This window comes from Ranitomeya imitator, chromosome 3 (assembly GCF_032444005.1).
Source record: "Ranitomeya imitator isolate aRanImi1 chromosome 3, aRanImi1.pri, whole genome shotgun sequence".
Lineage (NCBI taxonomy): Eukaryota > Metazoa > Chordata > Amphibia > Anura > Dendrobatidae > Ranitomeya > Ranitomeya imitator.
In genome coordinates, this window is record NC_091284.1 from 438,402,285 (window position 1) to 438,411,593 (window position 9,309).

Below are 9,309 nucleotides of genomic sequence, written 5' to 3' on the forward strand. Positions count from 1 at the left end.
CATGGCTCCTGCACATCAGGAGGATATTCGCTTTCTGGTGTTGCATAATCTGCATGATGTTGTCGTGTTAGGGTTGCCATGGCTACAAGCCCATAATCCAGTATTAGATTGGAAATCCATGTCTGTGTCCAGCTGGGGTTGTCAGGGGGTACATGGTGATGTTCCATTTCTGTCAATTTCGTCATCCACCCCTTCTGAGGTTCCAGAGTTCTTGTCTGATTACCGGGATGTATTTGATGAGCCCAAGTCCGATGCCCTACCTCCGCATAGGGATTGTGATTGTGCTATCAATTTGATTCCTGGTAGTAAATTCCCAAAAGGTCGACTGTTTAATTTATCCGTGCCTAAGCACGCCGCTATGCGCAGTTATGTGAAGGAATCCCTGGAGAAGGGGCATATTCGCCCGTCATCGTCACCATTAGGAGCAGGGTTCTTTTTTGTAGCCAAGAAGGATGGTTCGCTGAGACCTTGTATAGATTACCGCCTTCTAAATAAGATCACGGTTAAATTTCAGTACCCCTTGCCATTGTTATTTGATTTGTTTGCTCGGATTAAGGGGGCTAGTTGGTTCACCAAGATAGATCTTCGTGGTGCGTATAATCTGGTGCGAATCAGGCGAGGAGATGAATGGAAAACTGCATTTAATACGCCCGAAGGTCATTTTGAGTATCTAGTGATGCCATTCGGACTTGCCAATGCTCCATCAGTGTTTCAATCCTTTATGCATGACATCTTCAGAGAGTACCTGGATAAATTCCTGATTGTGTACTTGGATGACATTTTGATCTTCTCGGATGATTGGGAGTCTCATGTGAAGCAGGTCAGAACAGTTTTTCAGATCCTGCGTGCTAATTCTTTGTTTGTGAAGGGATCAAAGTGTCTCTTTGGTGTGCAGAAGGTTTCATTTTTGGGGTTCATCTTTTCCCCTTCTACTATCGAGATGGATCCTGTTAAGGTCCAAGCCATCCATGATTGGACTCAGCCGACATCTCTGAAAAGTCTGCAAAAGTTCCTGGGCTTTGCTAATTTTTATCGTCGCTTCATCTGCAATTTTTCTAGTATTGCTAAACCATTGACCGATTTGACCAAGAAGGGTGCTGATTTGGTCAATTGGTCTTCTGCTGCTGTGGAAGCTTTTCAAGAGTTGAAGCGTCGTTTTTCTTCTGCCCCTGTGTTGTGTCAACCAGATGTTTCTCTTCCGTTCCAGGTCGAGGTTGATGCTTCTGAGATTGGAGCAGGGGCTGTTTTGTCGCAGAGAGGTTCTGATTGCTCAGTGATGAAACCATGCGCATTTTTTTCCAGGAAGCTTTTGCCTGCTGAGCGAAATTATGATGTGGGCAACCAAGAGTTGCTGGCCATGAAGTGGGCATTCGAGGAGTGGTGTCATTGGCTTGAAGGAGCTAAGCATCGCGTGGTGGTATTGACTGATCATAAGAACTTGACTTATCTTGAGTCTCCTAAGCGGTTGAATCCTAGACAGGCTCGCTGGTCGCTGGTTTTTGCCCGTTTTGACTTTGTGATTTCGTACCTTCCGGGCTCTAAAAATGTGAAGGCGGATGCTCTGTCTAGGAGTTTTGTGCCCGACTCTCCGGGTTTGTCTGAGCCGGCGGGTATCCTCAAGGAAGGAGTAATTGTGTCTGCCATCTCCCCTGATTTGCGGCGGGTGCTGCAAAAATTTCAGGCTAATAAACCTGATCGTTGTCCAGCGGAGAGACTGTTTGTCCCTGATAAGTGGACCAATAAAGTTATCTCTGAGGTTCATTGTTCGGTGTTGGCTGGTCATCCTGGAATCTTTGGTACCAGAGAGTTAGTGGCTAGATCCTTTTGGTGGCCGTCTCTGTCGCGGGATGTGCGTACTTTTGTGCAGTCCTGTGGGATTTGTGCTCGGGCTAAGCCCTGCTGTTCTCGTGCCAGTGGGTTGCTTTTGCCCTTGCCGGTCCCGAAGAGGCCTTGGACACATATCTCTATGGATTTTATTTCTGATCTTCCCGTTTCTCAAAAGATGTCAGTCATTTGGGTGGTCTGTGATCGCTTTTCTAAGATGGTCCATTTGGTACCCTTGTCTAAATTGCCTTCCTCCTCTGATTTGGTGCCATTGTTCTTCCAGCATGTGGTTCGTTTACATGGCATTCCAGAGAATATCGTTTCTGACAGAGGTTCCCAGTTTGTTTCAAGGTTTTGGCGAGCCTTTTGTGGTAGGATGGGCATTGACTTGTCTTTTTCCTCGGCTTTCCATCCTCAGACTAATGGCCAGACCGAACGAACCAATCAGACCTTGGAAACATATCTTAGATGCTTGGTTTCTGCCGATCAGGATGACTGGGTGTCCTTTTTGCCTTTGGCTGAGTTCACCCTTAATAATCGGGCCAGCTCGGCTACCTTGGTTTCGCCATTTTTCTGCAATTCTGGGTTCCATCCTCGTTTCTCTTCAGGACAGGTTGAGTCTTCGGACTGTCCTGGTGTGGATACTGTGCTGGACAGGTTGCAGCAGATTTGGACTCATGTAGTGGACAATTTGACCTTGTCCCAGGAGAAGGCTCAACGTTTCGCTAATCGCAGACGCCGTGTGGGTCCCCGACTTCGTGTTGGGGATCTGGTTTGGTTATCTTCTCATCATATTCCTATGAAGGTTTCCTCTCCTAAGTTTAAACCTCGTTTCATTGGTCCGTATAGGATTTCTGAGGTTCTTAATCCTGTGTCTTTTCGTCTGACCCTTCCAGATTCTTTTTCCATACATAACGTATTCCATAGGTCATTGTTGCGGAGATACGTGGCACCTATGGTTCCATCTGTTGATCCTCCTGCCCCGGTTTTGGTGGAGGGGGAATTGGAGTATATTGTGGAGAAGATTTTGGATTCTCGTGTTTCTAGACGGAAACTCCAGTATCTGGTTAAATGGAAGGGTTATGCTCAGGAAGATAATTCCTGGGTTTTTGCCTCTGATGTCCATGCTCCCGATCTTGTTCGTGCCTTTCATGTGGCTCATCCTGGTCGGCCTGGGGGCTCTGGTGAGGGTTCGGTGACCCCTCCTCAAGGGGGGGAGGTACTGTTGTGAATTCTGTGGCAGAGCTCCCTCCTGTGGTCACAAGTTGTACTTCGGCTGATTCTCTCTGTGAGCTTCTGTTGGTGGAGGGAAGTGGTACTGCGGCTTCTGAGTTTCCTCCCTCAGGTGATCTGGTGAGGTCGTTAGGTGCTTCTCTACTTAACTCCACCTAATTCTTTGATCCTGGCTTCCTGTCAATGTTCCAGTGTTGGAGTTGCTTTTTCCTGGATCATTCCTGTGGCCTGCTGCTCTGCATAGCTAAGTTCTTCTTTGCTACTTGTTTGCTATTTTTTCTGTCCAGCTTGTCTAATTTTTTGCTGGAAGCTCTGGGACGCAAAGGGTGTACCTCCGTGCCGTTAGTTCGGTACGGAGGGTCTTTTTGCCCCCTTTGCGTGGTTTTCTTTAGGGTTTTGTGTAGACCGCAAAGTTACCTTTTCTATCCTCGCTCTGTTAAGAAAGTCGGGCCTCGCTTTGCTGAATCTATTTCATCTCTACGTTTGTCTTTTCATCTTAACTCACAGTCATTATATGTGGGGGGCTGCCTTTTCCTTTGGGGTATTTCTCTGAGGCAAGGTAGGCTTATTTTCTATCTTCAGGCTAGTTAGTTTCTCAGGCTGTGCCGAGTTGCATAGGCAGAGTTAGGCGCAATCCACGGCTGCCTCTAGTGTTGTTTGGAGAGGATTAGGGATTGCGGTCTGCAGAGTTCCCACTTCTCAGAGCTCGTTCTATGATTTTGGGGTATTGTCAGATCACTGTATGTGCTCTGACCGCTATGTCCATTGTGGTACTGAATTGCCTTTCATAACAGGGAAAATGTTCAAAGTCTGTCATGACGCCACCTGTGGTGTTTGGTCAGTACCGACAGGGCGTTGAAGGGGTCCTCTGGGGGATGTTGTTTCTGCACGGGTGTTACACTTCCCACAGGTGAAGCGGGATCCCCTGGGGTCCTATGGTGTGTGGCCAAGATGATGGTATGTGCCGATGAATAAATGAAGGAGACAAGTTGTAAGTCTTTACCTGGTTTACTGCAGATGGTATACCACAGTCCAGGGCACCGGCAACAGGTACATTAGGAGTCCAGGCAGTCCAGAGACAAGTGGAATCCCCTTAGCAAGTGAGGTTGGGGGCCTTCCACTCTGCGCTTGCTGTGTCTGAAGTCCTTGCTGCCACTAAGTGCTCCAAACAAGGTTCTAGTTGTTTCCCCTGTCCTGGGACAGATACCTGTATGGTAGGCAGCTTGAGCCATACCTACTGAGGGTCTCCGCACGGTGACTGCTTTATTTTTTAAGCCTCTACGGTTTTGGTACTTTGAGATATCCCCCACTTTTGCTTTATTTTTGGCTCCCCCCTCCTAGTATTCTAATTTACTGAGATAATGACTTTTGGGTTTTCATTGGCTGTAAGCCATAATCATCAACATTTTACCCCTTCATGACCCAGCCTATTTTGACCTTAAAGACCTTGCCGTTTTTTGCAATTCTGACCAGTGTCCCTTTATGAGGTAATAACTCAGGAACGCTTCAACGGATCCTAGCGGTTCTGAGATTGTTTTTTCGTGACATATTGGGCTTCATGTTAGTGGTAAATTTAGGTCAATAAATTCTGCGTTTATTTGTGATAAAAATGGAAATTTGGCGAAAATTTAGAAAATTTTGCAATTTTCACATTTTGAATTTTTATTCTGTTAAACCAGAGAGTTATGTGACACAAAATAGTTAATAAATAACATTTCCCACATGTATACTTTACATCAGCACAATTTTGGAAACAAAATTTTTTTTTGCTAGGAAGTTATAAGGGTGCTTCACAAATTGATCCGTAAAAATTAAAAAGTAGTTTTTTTTTCACAAAAAAATTCTTTTAGCCTCAATTTTTTCATTTTCACATGGGCAACAGGATAAAAGGGATCCAAAAATTTGTTGGGCAATTTCTCCTGAGTACACCAATACCTCACATGTGGGGGTAAACCACTGTTTGGGCACATGGTAAGGCTCGGAAGGGAAGGAGCGCCATTTGACTTTTTGAATGAAAAATTATCTCCATCGTTAGCGGACACCATGTCGCGTTTGGAGAGCCCCTGTGTGCCTAAACATTGGCGCTCCCCCACAAGTGACCCCATTTTGGAAACTAGACCCCCCAAGGAACTTATCTAGATGCCTAGTGAGCACTTTAAACCCTCAGGTGCTTCACAAATTGATCTGTAAAAATGAAAAAGTACTTTTTTTTCACAAAAAATTTCTTTTCGCCTCAATTTTTTCATTTTCACATGGGCAATAGGATAAAATGGATCATAAAATTTGTTGGGCAATTTCTCCCGAGTACGCCGATACCTTATATGTGGGTGTAAACCACTGTTTGGGCACTCGGCAGGGCTCGGAAGGGAAGGCGCGCCATTTGACTTTTTGAATGGAAAATTAGCTCCAATTGTTAGCGGACACCATGTCGCGTTTGGAGAGCCCCTGTGTGCCTAAACATTGGAGCTCTGTTATGGCTGGCAATCAGGCAACACAGCGTGCAGTAATCAGCGCACATACAGAGATCTGGCAATAACCAAAAACAATAGGACGAGCTCTGAAACGTGGAATCTCTGTAGACTGCAGTACCTGATCTATCCTCACACAACTATAAGCAGCAGTGGATTGCGCCTAACAACTACCTATGCAACTCGGCACTGCCTGAGGAGCTGACTAGCCTGAAGATAGAAATACAAGCCTGACTTACCTCAGAGAAATACCCCAAAGGAATAGGCAGCCCCCCACATATAATGACTGTTAGCAAGATGAAAAGACAAACGTAGGAATGAAATAGATTCAGCAAAGTGAGGCCCGATATTCTAGACAGAGCGAGGATAGCAAAGAGAACTATGCAGTCTACAAAAACCCTAAAACGAAAACCACGCAAAGGGGCAAAAAGACCCACCGTGCCGAACTAACAGCACGGCGGTGCACCCCTCTGCTTCTCAGAGCTTCCAGCAAAAGACAATAGCAAGCTGGACAGAAAAAAAACAGAAAACAAACTAGAAGCACTTATCTAGCAGAGCAGCAGGCCCAAGGAAAGATGCAGTAGCTCAGATCCAACACTGGAACATTGACAAGGAGCAAGGAAGACAGACTCAGGTGGAGCTAAATAGCAAGGCAGCCAACGAGCTCACCAAAACACCTGAGGGAGGAAGCCCAGAGACTGCAATACCACTTGTGACCACAGAAGTGAACTCAGCCACAGAATTCACAACAGAGCTCCCCCACAAGTGACCCCAATTTGGAAACTAGACCCCCCAAGGAACTTATCTAGATGCATATTGAGCACTTTAAACCCCCAGGTGCTTCACAGAAGTTTATAACGCAGAGCCATGAAAATAAAAAATAATTTTTCTTTCCTCAAAAATGATTTTTAGCCTGGAATTTCCTATTTTGCCAAGGGTAATAGGAGAAATTGGACCACAAATGTTGTTGTCCAGTTTGTCCTGAGTACGCTAATACCCCATATGTGGGGGTAAACCACTGTTTGGGCGCACGGCAGGGCTCGGAAGGGAAGGCACGCCATTTGGCTTTTTAAATGGAAAATTAGCTCCAATCATTAGCGGACACCATGTCACGTTTGGAGAGCTCCTGTGTGCCTAAACATTGGAGATCCCCCAGAAATGACCCCCTTTTGGAAACTAGACCCCCAAAGGAACTAATCTAGATGTGTGGTGAGGACTTTGAACCCCCAAGTGCTTCACAGAAGTTTATAACGCAGAGCCATGAAAAAAAAAAAAAATATTTTCTCAAAAATGATCTTTTAGCCTGCAATTTTTTATTTTCCCAAGGGTAACAGGAGAAATTTGACCCCAAAAGTTGTTGTCCAGTTTCTCCTGAGTACGCTGATACCCCATATGTGGGGGTAAACCACTGTTTGGGCACATGCCGGGGCTCGGAAGTGAAGTAGTGACGTTTTGAAATGCAGACTTTGATGGAATGCTCTGTGGGCGTCACGTTGCGTTTGCAGAGCCCCTGATGTGGCTTAACAGTAGAAACCCCCCACAAGTGACCCCAGTTTGGAAACTAGACCCCGAAAGGAACTTATCTAGATGTGTGGTGAGCACTTTGAACCCCCAAGTGCTTCATAGAAGTTTATAATGTAGAGCCGTGAAAATAATAAATAAGTTTTCTTTCCTCAAAAATAATTATTTAGCCCAGAATTTTTTATTTTCCCAAGGGTTACAGGAGAAATTGGACCCCAAAAGTTGTTGTCCAGTTTCTCCTGAGTACGCTGATACCCCATGTGTGGAAGTAAACCACTGTTTGGGCACACGTCGGGGCTCAGAAGGGAAGTAGTGACTTTTGAAATGCAGACTTTGATGGAATGGTCTGCGGGCGTCACGTTGCGTTTGCAGAGCCCCTGGTGTGCCTAAACAGTAGAAACCCCCCACAAGTGACCCCATTTTAGAAACTAGACCCCCAAGGAACTTATCTAGATATGTGGTGAGCACTTTGAACCCCCAAGTGCTTCACAGACGTTTACAACGCAGAGCCGTGAAAATAAAAAATCATTTTTCTTTCCTCAAAAATGATGTTTTAGCAAGCAATTTTTTATTTTCACAAGGGTAACAGGAGAAATTGGACCCCAGTAATTGTTGCGCAGTTTATCCTGAGTATGCGGGTACCCCATATGTGGGGGTAAACCACTGTTTGGGCGCACGTCGGGGCTCGGAAGTGAGGGAGCACCATTTGACTTTTTGAATACGAGATTGGCTGGAATCAATGGTGGCGCCATGTTGCGTTTGGAGACCCCTGATGTGCCTAAACAGTGGTAACCCCTCAATTCTACCTCCAACACTAACCCCCCCACACCCCTAACCCTAATCCCAACTGTAGCCATAACCCTAATCACACCCCTAACCACAACCCTAATTCCAACCCTAACCCTAAGGCTATGTGCCCACGTTGCGGATTCGTGTGAGTTTTTCAGCATCATTTTTGAAAAATCCGCGGGTAAAAGGCACTGCGTTTTACCTGCAGATTTTCCGCGGATTTCCAGTGTTTTTTGTGCGGATTTCACCTGCGGATTCCTATTGAGGAACAGGTGTAAAACGCTGCGGAATCCGCACAAAGAATTGACATGCTACGGAAAATACAACACAGCGTTTCCGGCGCGGTATTTTCCGCACCATGGGCACAGCGGATTTGATTTTCCATATGTTTACATGGTACTGTAAACCTGATGGAACACTGCTGCGAATCCGCAGCGGCCAATCCGCACCGTGTGCACATAGCCTAATTCTAAAGGTATGTGCACACGCCGCGGAAAACGCTGCGGATCCGCAGCAGTTTCCCATGAGTTTACAGTTCAATGTAACCTATGGAAAACAAAAATCGCTGTACACATGCTGCGGAAAAACTGCACGGAAACGCAGCGGTTTACATTCCGCAGCATGTCACTTCTTTGTGCGGATTCCGCAGCGGATTTACAACTGCTCTAATAGAAAATCGCAGTTGTAAAACCGCAGTGAAATGCGCAGAAAAAACGCGGTAAATCCGCCATAAATCCGCAGCGGTTTAGCACTGTGGATTTATCAAATCCGCAGCGGAAAAATCCGCAGAGGAACAGAATACGTGTGCACATACCGAAACCCTAACCCTAACCCTAGCCCTAGCCCTAACCCTACCCCTAACCCTAGCCCTAACCCTACCCCTAAGCCTACCCCTAGCCCTAACCCTACCCCTAACCCTACCCCTAACCCTACCCCTACCCCTAACCCTAACCCTATTGTAACAGTGGAAAAAAAAATCTTTATTTTTTTATTGTCCCTACCTATGGGGGTGACAAAGGGGGGGGGGGGCCATTTATTATTTTTTTTATTTTGATCACTGAGATATAATCTATCTCAGTGATCAAAATGCACTTTGGAACGAATCTGCCGGCCGGCAGATTCAGCGGGCGCACTGCGCATGCGCCCGCCATTTTGGAAGATGGCGGCGCCCAGGGAGAAGACGGACGGACCCCGGCAGGATCGGTAAGTATGATGGGGTGGGGGGGGAGCACGGGGGGGGTTTCGGAGCATGGGGGGGGATCGGAGCGCGGCAGGGGTGGAACGGAGCACGGGGGCGTGGAACGGAGCACGGGGGGCTGCTGGAACGGAGCACGGGGGGGTGGAACGGAGCACGGGGGGTGGATCGGAGTGCAGGGGGGGTGATTGGAGCACAGGGGGGTGATTGGAGCACGGGGGCAGCGGACAAGAGCACGGGGGGAGCGGAGCACAGGACGGAGGGAGCCGGAGCAGTGTA